The sequence below is a fragment of the Tamandua tetradactyla genome, chromosome 17 (genome assembly GCF_023851605.1).
Source record: "Tamandua tetradactyla isolate mTamTet1 chromosome 17, mTamTet1.pri, whole genome shotgun sequence".
NCBI lineage: Eukaryota > Metazoa > Chordata > Mammalia > Pilosa > Myrmecophagidae > Tamandua > Tamandua tetradactyla.
In genome coordinates this window covers 3,428,511-3,437,206 of record NC_135343.1, presented here as the reverse complement: position 1 = coordinate 3,437,206, position 8,696 = coordinate 3,428,511, and positions in this window count along the sequence as shown.

Here is an 8,696-nt window from a genome sequence, read left to right as displayed (position 1 = left end):
GGGCGCCAGCCACCATGGCCCCAGGGAACTGCCTGCCCAATTCTGCCAGCTGACCTGGGAAGGAGGAAGGGAGGGACTCCGGCCGCTTGCCGTCCCGCCCGGGAAAGCCTGCGCCCCTCGGCGATCTCACCGGAGCTGGTTCTCCCAGACAGACAGCTGTTCCAGGATGGGGTACGCTGTCCCTTTGATCTCCCTCGTGGCTCTGGGAGCTGCTCTGTATTGTCTTCACTCCCCCAGTAACTGTTCTGGAGGAGGAAAGGTGAGGGCGGCAAGGCTGTCAAGGCCGGTGGCGGAGGAGCCGGTGAAGGCGGAAGAGGGCACGGTGGTGGTTGGAGAGCCGCCGGAGCAGGAGGAGAAAGGGAAGGATAAGATGGCAGATGGAGCGCCGCCGGAGCGGAAGGGGGAAGAGGGAGAGGAGGGCGGGCTGGCTGGCAGGGCGGGAGCGCCGCGTGGGCCGGCGGAGAAAGAGGGAGAGGAGGGCGGGCTGGCTGGCGGGGCGGGAGCGCCGTGCGGGCCAGCGGAGAAAGAGTGCATGGACCTACTTTTGAAAGTTTATTCTCTTCCATTGATCTATACATCTATCTCTATTACACTATCTTGGTTAATTTACATTTTAAAAAACTTTTTTATTGTAAAATATAACATACATACAAAGCAAAGAAAGAAAAAAGCAATACTTTTCAAAGTACACTTGAACAAGTAGCTGCAGAACAGATCCCAAAGTTTGTCATGGTCTACCATTCCACTATCTCAGATTTATCCTTCTATTGAAGGTTAGAAGGAATGTTAATATAGCAATTCAGCAGTCACATGCATTTGTTAAATCCTATTTTCTCTGTTACACCTCCTCCTCCTCATTTGATCCTGCTCCCAGTCTGTAGGGATCTTTACAGATTGATTGAAGGGACACAGGCAGTGTTCCTTCTGACTTTTCCATGTTGAGAAGGACTATCAACACTAAAGGAAAGGGGGATGTAATCAATTGATAATTTTAGAGAGGCTGGTCCCTCTGGGTTTTAGGATTTAACTGATCTAGGAATCCTCTGGGAATTATAGGTTCCAGGAAGGCAAACCTAGTGCATGAAACCTTTATAGAGTCTCAGTTTGAGCCCTAGGTGTTCTTAAGAGTCAACAGGAGTGATGTTGGTTGGGGGTTAGCAAACCATGGCAATTAGCACTCTCTGACTGAAGCTTGCCTAAGAGCAGCCTCCAGAACAGCCTCTTGGCTCCATTTGATCTTGCCTGGCCACTGATGCCTTCTTTTATTACACATCTTTCCCTGCTTTTGGTCCAGAAGGTGCTGTCAATCCCACGGTGCCAGGGCCACACTCATCCCTGGGAGTCCTCCCCCACATTGCCAGGGAGATCGTTACTCCTGAATGCCATGCCCCACATAGGGGGGAGGGTAATGGTTATCTTTTCAGAGTTGGGCTTAAAGAGAGAGAGCCCACATCTGAGTAACAAAAGAGGTTTCCTGGGAGCAACTGTCAGGCCTCCTCAGCTTCTTCCGTACAGGAACTAGTCTCATATAGGTGAGCCCCAAAATCCAGGACCTAGCCTATTTTCTTGGGAGTTCCAAATGGTTGAGAGGGTTTCTGAGATGGGAGAGCTTAATAGTTCCATGGATCTACATAAATATTTCCCCCTTCGGACCCTCAAGGGACTCTACCAAAAGTTTTTAACTATCAGCCCCTATAGTGCCAGATGTATCCTGCTATTACATTAAGCTAAACAAAAACACAAGGCCTTGTTCCCATTCTGGACTCTAGGAGCTTGGGTTGTTTAAATGAGCTGTCCACAGAAGCTGATTTAGAGTATGTGTTACCAAAAATTAGACATAATAAACCCTCTGCCTTTGGTCTTATATAGTAGGTGAACGTCTAGAGCACAGACACTGTCATCCTTTATCCTGTGTTCTGATTTACCTTAGTCCCAGCCAGACTGGCTTCATTTTTATCTCTAATTGAGGCCTGATCTCATTTTCAGTTACTTTAACTGCTACTGTATGTAGCTACGCTAACTTTCAGGGTGGCAGCACTCCATTGCTGGGTCTTAGGTGTCACAGAGTTACTCCGAATTCCAGGGAAATACCAGCTGAAACACATATAGCTCAGTGACTCAGAATCTAGAAATACACTTAAAACTTCAGAGTAAGTCTTACTACTATAAGAGCTCACCATCTAGGTTCCCATCTTCATATAAGTATTTTCTGAGAAAGACTTCAGCTTATCTGTTCTTTTGTTTCTGGCTTATTTTGCACAATACATTGTCCCCAGGGTTATTCAGTTCATTGTGTGCCTCTCGTTATCCTTCCTTTTTGTAGCCGCCCCATATTCCATCACATAAATGTGTCAGTTCACCATTGCGCTTCTCAGTCATTGCACCCTTCAGCTCCCTCCATCGATTGGGCATCCTGGGAAATGTGCAAAATAAACAAACCATGTCCTACCATATCCTTGCTTTGTTGTACAATCAGCCACACTCTCAATTTTAGATAATTTTCTTTGGTTCATAATGACAAAGAACCAGCAAACATAGTGTCACCAACTCTCAAATAAAAACTACCCCTTACCGTTTGTCCCTCCCTCCCTCCTACCCCAGTTCGTTGCCCTGGTAGTACTGTGGTTCTAGCACAAGCAGCAAAAGGAAAAATAGACGAATGGGAACTACTCAAGATCAAGAGCTTCTGTGCCTCAAAGGCTTTGTCAAAAAGGTGAAGGGGCAGCCAACTCTATGGAGAAAATATTTGGAAACCACATATCAGATAATGACTTGATATCCTGTGCACATAAAGAAATTATACAACTCAACATCCAAAGAACAAACAATCCAATTATAAAATTGGCAGAGGATATGAATAGACACTTTTATGAAGAGCAAATACAGGTCGTACTGTTGATGTCTTCCTGTTAATTACTGCCCATAGCATGCATTTTTAGTTTTTCCTCTATATCCCTCTGTTATCCCTCCACTGTTGACTCTTTGTCCACTATTGAGCCTTTGAACTAGTTCATGCTAGCATTTACTTATAACTGTAAATTTAACGAGTGGGATACCTGGCCCCATAGATCCCCTTTCAGTCATAGTCACTTTCAATATGACAGTGTCACTTATAAACCTGCTAATTTCCTCTCTCCACTCCCTACATTTCGATTCAGTCTCTTTGGATAGCCTTTCCTCTGTCTCTAGCTTTTATGTACCTATAGGTCTGCTATATTCTACAGTGTAACCTCTGAGATTACCAGAGTCATAATAGCAAAATCACGCAGTATCTGTCCTTTGGTGTCTGGCTTATTTCATTCAGCATTATGTCCTCAAGGTTCATCCATGTTGTCATATGTTTTGGGACATCATTTCATCTTACTGTTGCATAATATTTCATCATATGTACATACCATATTTTGTTTATAATATTCCATCTTTTAGCAATTGTGAATAGTGCTGCTTTGAATATAGGTGTGCAAATGTCTTTCATGTCACTGCCCTCAGCTTTTCTGGGTATATACTGAGTGTGATGATTGCTATTGCCAGGTCATAGGGTTCCTCAATACTTAGTTTTATGAGGAATTGCCAAACCGTCTTTCACAGCGGCTGTGCCATTATACATTCCCACCAACTGTGACTAAGTGTTCCAATTTCTCCACATCCTTGCCAACATTTGTAATTGTCTGTTTAATAGCAGCCATTCTTATAGTGTGATGTGATATCTCATTGTCATCTTACTTTGCATTTCCCTTATAGTTAATGAAAATGAGCTTCTCTTTATGTACTTTTTAGCCACCTGTATTTGCTCTTCATAAAAGTGTCTATTCATATCCTCTGCCAATTTTATAACTGGATTGTTTGGTCTTTGGTTGTTGAGCTGTATAATTTCTTTCTGTGCACAGGATATCAAGCCTTTATCTGACATGTGGTTTCCAAATATTTTCTCCATTGAGTTGGCTGCCTCTTCACCTTTTTGACAAAGTCCTTTGAGGCACAGAAGCTCTTGATCTTGAGTAGTTCCCATTTGTCTATTTTTCCTTTTGCTGCTTGTGCTAGAGGTGTAAAATTTAAGAAGCTACCTGCTATTACTAGATCTTGAAGGTATTTCCCTGCATTTTCCTCTAGGATTTTTATGGTGCTGGCTTTTACATTTAGTTCTTTAATCCATTTTGAATTAATTTTTGTATAGGGTATAAGATAGAGGTTCCCTTTTATTCCTTTGACTATTTATATTCAATACTCCCATGATCATTTATTGAGGAGACTATTTTGTCCCACTTCATTGGGACAATGAAAGGATCAAAGAGTAATTGTCCATAGGTCTGGTGTTCCGTCTTCACACTCTCGATTTAATCCCACTGGTTGATGCTTCTGCCTTTGTACCGTGGTCTGCTTTGACCACGGTGGCTTTACACCTTAGCTTTACAGTCAAGAAGTGATAGCCCTCCCACTTTGCTCTTCTCTTTAAGGATATCTTTAGCTCTTCTGGGTCTCTTTCCCTTTCAAATAAATTTGATAACTAGCTTTTCCAAGTCTTCAGAGTAGGTAGTTGGGATTTTGATGGGTACTGCATTTAAACTGTAGATCAGTTTAGGTAGAATTGACATTTCGACAACATTCAACCTTCCTATCCATGAGCATGGAATGGGTGGTTTCCACCTCTTTAGTCGTGGGTTTTTTTTCCTTTTAGCAACGTGCTGTAGTTTTCTGTGTATAAGTCCTTGACATCCCTTGTTAGACGTATTCCTAGATACCTGATTCTTTTGGTAGCTATTTTGAATGGAATTTTTTCCTTTATTGTCTCCTTAGACAGGTCATTGCTTGCGTATAGAAGCATTACTGACTTAATCTTGTATCCTGCCACTTTTCTGAATTTGTTCATTAGCTCAAGGAGCTTTGTTAGATTTCTCAGGGTTTTTAAAGTATAGGATCATGTCATCTGCAAATAATGAAAGTTTTATTTCTTCCTTTCCCATCTGGCCTTTAATTTCTCTCTCCTGTCCAGGAACTCCAGCTAGGACTTCAGATACAATGTCGAGCGACAGCAGTGACAAAGGGCATCCTTGTCTCATTCCCGATCCTAGGGGGAAGCTTTCAGTCTCGCACCATTAACTATGATGCTGGCTATGGGTTTCTCATATATGCCATTTATGATATTTAGAAAGTGTTCTTCTATTCCTATCTTTTGAAGTGTTTTTATCAGGAAAGGATGCTGAATTTTGTTGCATGCTTATTCAGCATCAATCGATATAATCAAGTGATTTTTCCCTTTTGATTTGTTAAAGTGCTGTATTACAATGATTGATTTCCTTGTGTTGAACCACCCTTGCTGTATTAGTTAGGGTTCTCAGAGAGACAGAACCAACAGGAGATATCTGTAAATATGAGATTTATAAAAGTGTCTCACCCAACTGTAGGGATGGAAGAGTTCAAAATCTGTAGGGCAGGTCATGAGCTGGCTGCTTTGATGAAGGCCTTCAAGGAACTCCCCAGCAGCACCTGGCTGAGGTGGAGAGAGAGATTCTCCCTTCTGAACTCTTAAAAGCCTTTGGGTAATTAAATCAAGTGTTACTTATTGCAGAAGACACTCGCCTTGACCAGCTGGAGATGTAATCAGCCATGGATGCCACCAAAATGCTCATGATTTGAGTCCATGAATTATCCTCACAGACAGGCCAGTGCTTGCTGGGCCAGACAACTGGACACCATCACCTGGCCAAGTCGTCACATGAACCTTGACATCACACTTGGATTCCTGGTATAAACCCCACTCGGTCATGATGTGTAATTCTTTTAATTTGTCATTGGCTTCAATTTGCCAGTATCTTGTTAAGAATTTTTGTATCTATGTTCATTAGGGAGATTGGTCTGTAGTTTTCCTTTTATATAGCATCTTTATCCAGTTTTGGTATTAGAGTGATGTTTGCTTCATAAAATGAGTTAGGCAGCATTCCTTTTCCTCAATTTTTTTTGGAAGAGTTTTAGCAGATTGGTGTTAGTTGCTTTTGGAATGTTTGATAAAATTCCCCTGTGAAGCTGTCTGGTCCTGGACTTTTCTTTGTGGGAAGATTTTTGATGACTGACTGATCTTTACTTGTAATTGGTTTGTTGAGATCTTCTATTTCTTCTTGAGTCAGTGCAGGCTGTTTGTGTGTTTCTAGGAATTTGTCCATTTCATCTAGGTTGTCTAGTTTGCTGGCATATAGTTGATCATAATATTCTCTTATGATTTTTAAAATTTCTTCATGATCTCTGATAACGACCCCCTCTTGTTTCTGATTTTGTTTACTTGCATTTCTTGTTTTCTTTGTTAGTCTAGCTGGGGTCCATCAATTTTATTGATTTTTTCAAAGAACCAACTTTTGGTTTTATTGATTCTACTGTTTTATTGCTCTCCAGTTTGTTTATTTTTGCTTTAATCTTTGTTATTTCTCTTCTTTTATTTGTTTTGGGGTTAGTTTGCTGTTTTAGTCTCTAAATTCTCCAGGTGAGCAGCTAAGTCCCCAAGTTTTGCTCATTCTTGTTTTTTAGTATAGGGATTCAATGCAATAAATTTCCTTCTGAGCACTGCCTTTACCACATTCTATAAGTTTTGATAGTTTGAATTCTTATTATCATCAGTTTCCAGATATTTACCAATTTCTCTAGCAATTTCTTCCTTGACCCACTGATTAAGCATGTGTTGTCTAATCTCCATATATTTGTGAAAGCTTGGTTCTTTGATGATTATTAATTTTCAGCTTCATTCCGTTGTGGTCAGAGAAAGTTCTTTGGATCATTTTAATCTAATTAAATTAATAAAGATTCAGTTTGTGTCTCAGCCTATAATCTATCCTGGAGAACTTTCCATGTGTGCTAGTGAAGAGTGTACATCCTGGTGTTTGGGGTATAACAATCTCTATATATCTATTAGGTCTAATTTCTAAATGAATTAGAAATTTTATTTAGGCTCTTTATTTCCTTGTTGATCCCCTGTCTGGTTGTTCTCTCTATAGTGGATAGTGGTGCATTGTCATGTCCCACTATTACTGGTGAAACGCATATAGGTCCCTTCAGTTTTGCCAGTTTGCCTCTTGTACTTTGGAGCTCCTTGACTGGGAGCATAAACATTTATGATTGTTATTTCTTGTTGGTGAATTGTCCCTTTTATTAATATGTAGTGTCCTTCTTTGTCTCTTATGATGTCTTTACATTTAAAGTCTATTTTATCTGATATTAGTATAGCAAATCCTGCTTTCTTTTGATTACAACTTTCACAGACCTTTTTCCATCCTTTCACTTTCTGACTATTGTGTCCTTGAGTCTAAGGTGTGACTCTTGTAAACAGGGTACAGATTAATTATATTTTTAATCCATTCTTCCAGTGTGTATCTTTTAATTGGTGAATTTAGTCTGTTAACATTCAAAGTAATTACTGTAAAAGCAGTTCTTGGATCTACCATTTTACGCTTTAGTTTTTATTTGTCAGATTTGTATATTCTTTCCTTCTCTCTCTTTTTTGTCCTTTAAATTATGATTACTCATATTCTTCAATTCTGTGCCCTCCTCCGACCTCCCTCTCCTGTCTTTTTTATCAGCTGATAAGCCTCCTTTTAGTATTCATGTAGGGCAGGTCTCTTGTTGACTAGTTCTCTCAGTCTTTGTCTTTGAAGATTTTATCCTCCCTCAATTTTGAAAGACAACTTAGCTGGATAAAGAATTCTTGGCTGGAAGCTTTTCTCATTCAGGATCTTAAGTATATCATAGTACCACCTTCTTGTCCCCATGGTGCCTGTTGAGTAGTCTGGACTCAGTCCTATGTGTTTTTTCTTGTATGTAGTAGATTGCTTTTCTCATTCTGCTCTCACGATTTTTTGTTTCTTCTCAACATTTGACAGTTTGATTAGTATGTGTCTTGGACTAGGCCTATTTGGATTTATTTGGGGTTCATTGGCCTCTTTGATTTGCTTATTTATGTCTTTTATAAGGGTTGGGAAGTTTTCTCGGATTATATCTTCAACTAATTTTCCCAGTCCTTTACTCTTCTCCTTCTGGGACACCCAGAAGTGATTCTTATATTTGTGCATCTCTTGTCCCTTGTTTCCCTAGGACCCAATTCCATTTTTTCCATCTTTCTTGCCATTTGTTCTTTTGTGCACTCTAGTTCAATTGTTTTGTCTTCTAACTTACTTATTTTTCTGTCTGCCTTTTCAAGTCTGCTAGCATGTGTCTTTACTATATTTCTAATTTTGTCTACTGTATCTTTCATCTCTGCAAGATCTGCCATTTTCCTATTTAATCTTTCAAATTCTTCTTTATGCTCTTCTAGTGTCTTCCTGAGATCCTTTATTTACTTATAAATGTCCTTGAGTAGTTGTTCCATATTCTGTGTCTCTTCTGGAATTTTCATTTGGTTAATTGGCTGGGCCATTTCTGCTTGGATCTTCACACGCTTTGTCATTTTTTGATGTGTTTGGGGCATTTGATTATCTTAATAAGGTTATTTTGCAAGTTTGTTTCCTTCACTCATGTAAAGTTTTTTATTTACTTGGTTTTGCATTGAAAGTTTTCTTTTGCACTTGGTTTGTCAGTTATTCCCCACGAGACCAAGGCCAGGACCTCATGTATGGGGTCCAGTTCTACTTGAGGTTATATAAAAAACCAGGCCCGTGTGCCTGTGCACTTCAGAACATCCACCCACTACATGGGAGACCCAGGCTCGATTCCCCGTC